Raw genomic sequence first — 6,641 nt, 5'->3', positions numbered from 1 at the left:
ATATAATATGAACATATCTTCATGTAAATATATATAATCCATTTTAATGGTAATTTAATTCTGCGGGATAGCTTACTATAAAGATATTTCTTTTGCATATTTAGCTTCTAAAGACCATTTGTATTACAAAAATGTGGCTAAATATGTTTATATGGTTATTTTTATATATTATCATGGTATTCTTCCTGTGGAAGAGAGTCATTTCAAGCACAAAATTATACGAAATTTCCATTTTGTCTTAGATTATCAAATTTCCTTTAAATGGTTTCTAAACTTATAGTCTCACCAAAAGTTTATGCAAATTCCTTTTCATCTGCATCCTTCCTCAATTATAGTTTCTTTTGCTCGTTGACATTCTGATCCACGAACTATATTATTGTCTTAATTTATATTTGTTCATGGATTAGGGAGTCTTATATGTGTCTGTGAACCATTATCTTTTATTTTATTTTCAAGTTTTGCTTTCTGCTGAGCATTTTTTCTATTGAGTTGCTGATTTGTACGCGTTTGGTGTACATTAAAGAATTTCTAATTTCTGCTATCAATAAACAGGCTATGTCGTCCCATTTGCTGTTTGCCTTTTAGCTTACTGACATTTTTATCATTTAGGAGCATCAAATTTGTATAGAGCCAATCACTGATTCTTATGCTTCATAATTATTCCTCCCTTCTGTGTGGAACATTGAATAGAGAGTTCATATCAAGGACATATGAGCTAGGCACTGTAGGCTGGCACTGAATGCCTTGCTAAGGGGGGGGGTTTGACTTTATTGTGCTGATAGTGAGCATGCACTAGGGGAGAAGGAGAGAGTAGACTGGTTTTTAGGAAGATGGCCTTATCAATGTGGAGACTAGCTAGAAGAAAAGGAGCAACAGAATCCAGGTCAGTTAGGAGGCTGTTGCTTTAGTAATCATGCATTCTGACACAAGCCCAGTGTAGGGCATTGCTGTAGAATCTTTGAGAAGGTCTAGTGACTTGCCTGGGTACCAGTAATGTTGAAGATTAATTTGAACTTGAATATAATTCTAAGAAGTGAAATTAATATGGACCTTGAAGAATTTTATTTCCTGCTTTGTTCAGTTTGTAACCATTTACTATGAACTGCTCTATGCCATTCCCCATGCCTACGCTGGAGATACCGAGCTACACAATGATGGACTTAGAGTCTAGCCTCAAATTCTAGTGTGAGGATGGGCACACTTTTTAGGCAAATATAGTGCACTCTGTCATATGCAACAATAGAAGTATGCATAAGATACACATGTTATAAAATGGGAAGGAGAAACCATAGAGGATGGGTAAGGTATAATAGAGGAAAACATATGAGGGGCAAGTATTAAAAGGATGACTAGATATTTACCAAGTGAAAAGAAGTAAGTAATTACAGTGTTAATTGTACTTAGTGATATGAAGTTGGACAGGGGATGCATTTGGAGGATGTGGGGAGAGTTCAAAGTGAATAATCATATTTCATTGTATAAAGCACAGATGTCTAGAAAACTGTATTCACCAGTGTAGAGGCTTGACATTCTTAATAGAAAATGTAAACTCTTAAGAAGGGCTCCATCCAGATGGCTTGGTGGGTAAGGCCACCTGCTGTCAATCCTGACAACCTGAGTTAGTATACTGGAAAACAAAAGGTGGAAGAAGAGAATCAACTCCTACAAGTTGTTCTCTGACATCCATCCTCATGACATGACATGGCACATGCATGCTCCCCTTAAACAATAAATAAATACATGTAATAGAAACTAAACTTAAAAAGAGCTTTAAAGCAGATATGGAATACATGACAAATAATAGTTTACAGGGAACTTTGGACACTCTTAGGGCATCTTGAAGTCACTGACAGATTTTAAACAGAAAGGACCTAAATAGCCTACAATAACCCTTCTTAGACATCCAATAGGACAAGTGACTAAACAGTGAGAAGGACATACATTGGGACTGGGGGGAGGGGAGTCACTTTGTGGAAGATTTAAGAACATCCAAACTATATATACTTTATAGAGCACTTGAATTTTGACTAATTGTTTTTCTGAAGGCAGGGTTTTTTTTTTTTTTTTTTTTTTTTTTTTTTTTTTTTTTTTTTTTTGGCAGTTTCCAAGTAACTTTATTCAGAATTTTGTGTTTGTTTACTGAATCAATAAATACTATATAAAACAATGTAAAAATGGCTACCATTTTCTCTCCCCTGCTCCACTCACCTGGGGACAATTCCCTGGACAACCTCATTCAGAGGTCAGTAACATTGCGGGGCATCTCTTCAATGGAGGTGTTGTAGAAAGTCTCAGTGTCTTGAAGAGTCCTCTTGTCTTCTTTGGTCACCATGTTAACAGCCACACCCTTCAGGCCAAACTGACCACCTCAACCAATTCTGTGGATGTAGTTTTCCCTGTTGGCAGGAAGGTCATAATTGATGACTAAGGAGACCTGCTGCACATCAATGCCTCTGGCCAACAGGTCAGTGGAAATTAATACTCTGTTAGAGACAGATCAGAACTCCCTCATGATTATAACTTCTTCCTTTTGGTCCATATCTCCATGCATGGTGGAAACAGTGAAATCCCGGGCATGCATCTTCTCAGTGAGCCAGTCCACCTTCCTTCTGGTATTGATAAAGATTACTGCCTGGGTGATGGTGAGTGTTTCATACAAGTCACACCATGTGTCAAGCTTCCACTCCTCTCGTTCCACATTGATGTAGAATTAGCAGATACCCTCCAGGGTCAACTCTTCCTTCTTGACACGAATCCAAATAGGGTCTCTCATGAACTTCTTGGTCACTTTAAGGACATCAGAAGGCATTGTAGCAGACAACAAAAATACCTGTGTGTTACTGTTGAGCTTTTGGAATATATCATAGTTCTGATCCTTAAACCCATGGCTTAACATTTCATCTGCTTCATCCAGTATGAAAATCTTGATGTATTTGGGGGACAGGAATCTCCGGTTAAGCATATCAAACACCTGGCCAGGGGTGCCCATGATGATATGGGGAGCTTCCATTTGCAGCTTCTGCACCTCAGCATGCACATTGGTGCCCCCAATACAGGCATGACAAGATTCACCCATGTATTCTCCTAATGCCATAATCACCTTTTGTATCTGCTGAGCCAATTAACGAGTGGGTGCCAGAACCAAAGCCTGAGTGACATTTAGATATAATTCAATCTGCTGCAGAATTGATATGGCAAATGTAGTTGTTTTCTCAGTTCCAGACTGGGCTTGAACAATCACATCACAACCTTTGATACAAGGAAGAGAAGCTCACTGCTGGATGGCAGAGGGCTTATCAAAACCATAGGCATAAATGCCACAGAGGAAGGATTTTGAGACATTCATGTCACCGAAGCTATCCACAATCCCCATTCCAGTTATGCTCAATTACGCCTTCTGGCTCCATCTTATTGGGGCCACTGTCTCTGAATTGAGAATCCTGTCTCACAGACATGATCTTTAAAATCTAGTGGAGGCAGTTTTTAATGGGTTCGATAATTCATTTCCCCCTGGGATTCCCAAGGAATCTCAGTGTAAAACTGGTGGGACAGAAGGAGGAATCATTCCCTTATTAATGTAGAGATTAATATACTGCTCCTCAACTTGCTTTCTGCATCCACACTGTAAAATTGACAACCATCAATAACATCATTCATTACTCTGCAGGGATTTTTAAACTTGGAAGGGAGAGCAGAATGAAGGAACTTATAATGTCCTCTAGGGACTAGGAACAGCTTGAAAAGACCTACTGGAAAATGTACTGTGTGTCAATCCACTTCCATACAAACATTTCATAATGCCTGGGATATTTTCAGTATTTATGAGAACACACACACACACACACACACACACACACACACACACACACACGGAGACAGCAAATGAATTCACATTCACACAATGAATTTCTATAGGCCTTAAATAAAACACCTCCTAGCTACAGATAAATAGGAACCAGCATCATTTCACTCTAGATTTCTTCTCTATTATGCTGTGATTTGGGGGGTTTTGGGGGCTTTTTTGTTGTTTTTTGTTTTTTTTTTTTTTGTTTTTTTTTTTTGTTTTGTTTTTTGAGACAGGCTTTCTCTGTGTAGCCCTGGGTGTCCTGGAACTCACTCTGTAGACCAGGCTGGCCTCGAACTCAAATCCACCTGCCTCTGCCTCCCAAGTGCTAGGATTAAAGGCATGTGCCACCACTGCCTGGCTGTGCTGTGATTTTTAATACATTTCTGATAAATATAAATCATCTCTCCAGGAGAACATTAACCCATGGAGACTGTTAAAGAATAAAGCACAGGGGAAAAAAATCCCCAATCTAGATAGAAGGGGTTATTAGATGACTAATCACTTGCATGCACATGTGAATTCTGCACTGACTGCTATCATAAACTTCCAGAGAATGAAGCAACTAAGACAAGAAGTACAGTATCTGGCAATGAAATGGGAAGATCAGTTGCTTTAGGAGATGATTGGGTTATTCGCTGAGATGAAGTAGACTGTCAAGGAAACTGTCTGATTCACCTGTAGTCACTTCCATTAGGACTTGAGTAAGCTCAGTAAAATCATTTTCTTCTAGATCTTTCTAGCTACTACTCACCCCCAAGTTACATCAGGTTACCACTTCACCAGTCTAGTACCATATATATATTATATGTCATAGCTTACTGCTCCCAATCATAACTTACTTGAAGTAGAAATGTTATCACATTGTGGCAAGTACAGACATTTAGGTTGAATCCTTGCTGTGGATATGTAAATAACAAACACTTGAGGGAGAATTTTATTTTTAATGGTGTCTTAAGCTGGTAAGTTCAAATGGACAATGAACAGATAATTATAATCACGCTAGCTTTTATGAGATGGACAATACAGGTGATGAATCTTTATTTGTAGGCTATATAGACAAGAGAAAAAGGATATTTTTGCATTCTTTTCTGATACCCCTTAAAAGATATCCTAGAATTATCTGGAAATTATTTCTGAGTTTTTTCATGAGGATAGGAGCTTTGGATGGACTGGCCAGCACACTATATGCAACATAGATCTCTGATAGCTGCCTGTAATTTCTAACTGAACACTTCCCTTTTCTAGACCTTGAAACATACTTGGAGAAGTATAATATGTGTAACGTATGGTTCATACTCTATAACATAAAGTAATATTTTAATACAGAAATGTATATAGATTTTTTAAAAAGTTAGCAAATAAAAATACATCAAAGAATAAGTAAATAAAAAGAAAAACATGGCTCAAACTAATTTTATTTGATATGAATCCTGCCTATAGTCCTTCTGCAGGAAATACTTTTATGTTCTCTATGGTGTTACTTATTGGTTTACTGGGGTATTTAAATTCACAAATACCACAGAGGCTCTTTTTTTCTCATAGACCCTACTGTGTCCATCCCCAAGGGTTCCATTGTACATGATCATCTTAGCTCATTTATGTAACTGGCTTGGCAAGCTCACACTCCAGAAACTAAAGTGGCAGAAGTCCAAGAAGCTTGGAGATTGGAGGTCATTTTGATGTCTGTTTCCCAGTAATCTTATGAAAAGGTGTCAGGTGTCAACACTTGAACGCTTAATTCTTTTTCTCACCATATAAATTTTGACCTCAGATGTTCTTCTCCACATAAACTGTCACATGATACTTTCAGCAACTACCTCAATGTATCTCTTTATTATCACAAATAAATTCCTTACTGGAATATTCAGGTTTAGCCTGTACTTCCATTTAGTGCTGCCTTGCTTGTCAGAGACTACAATTTCTAACTAATGCTGTCTTCTAACTTACTGTTATAAAGTATATTATTTTGTTGTAGAGTTATTTACAAGCTTACTTACTGGTGTCAAATGAGTTGTTGATTACAGATGGCTGTAGACCCTAAGTAATAGAACTAATGCAGCCCTGTGTGTTTTTGCTTATGTATTTGGCACCATTACTAGACTGGACTGGCAAAATTAGCCACTGAAAGTGGTGATCCCAATCGTTTCTACTAATTGGCTCCTCCAAAGCAAACCTTATTTCTGTTGTCTTTTAACATCATAACCTAGTAAGACAAGAATTATAATAGGAATTATCAGATTGGCAACATAAAATAAGAATTTGATTCTAGATTGGCAATCAAAACATTTCCTATGTTAGCAATTGCCAGAAGGTTAACATGAGCCAAGACATGGAAGCCAATAAATCATGGCAAGGAGTAGTCTAGGATTATGCATGGTCGGACATAAACCAAATGCTGGAAATCCAATCGTATAAGCATTACACAGAGAATAAATGAGATCTTGGAGACCTAGGCAGGCAGGAATCCAGAAAACATAAGTAGATTAAGATCAGGGTGCTGTAGAAGCACTGGGAAAAATACTATTTTAAGTCAGTATTCATTTTGGGGGGAGGGGTTCATTGGTAGCTTCTTTGAATAGAGGTATCTTCTGATCAGTGCATGCATAGATAAAAATACATTCTCTCCTAGCTAGTGCAGGTTTATGAGAGGATGGAGGAAGGAAAAAAATTCATAGGCCACTGAATGTTGTGGTGGAGTGCAGATCCAGACATTAATGGTGACAATGGATATTAACAGATAATTTTCAGGGAGGTTGCAGCACTTAAGAACACTGGCTGCTGTTCCATACAACCT

General features: G+C 37.8%; 1 pseudogene; it reads right to left on the bottom strand.

Moving 5' to 3' along the window:
• Positions 1-2,236: 2,236 nt before the first annotated feature.
• On the bottom strand, positions 2,237-3,455 carry LOC117694726 (eukaryotic initiation factor 4A-I pseudogene; annotated as a pseudogene).
• Between the last annotated feature and the right edge of the window lie 3,186 nt (positions 3,456-6,641).

The sequence above is a fragment of the Arvicanthis niloticus genome, chromosome X (genome assembly GCF_011762505.2).
Source record: "Arvicanthis niloticus isolate mArvNil1 chromosome X, mArvNil1.pat.X, whole genome shotgun sequence".
In the NCBI taxonomy this organism is placed as follows: Eukaryota; Metazoa; Chordata; class Mammalia; order Rodentia; family Muridae; genus Arvicanthis; species Arvicanthis niloticus.
Note: the sequence above shows the minus strand (reverse complement) of the source record. Positions and strands in the feature narration are given on the sequence as shown.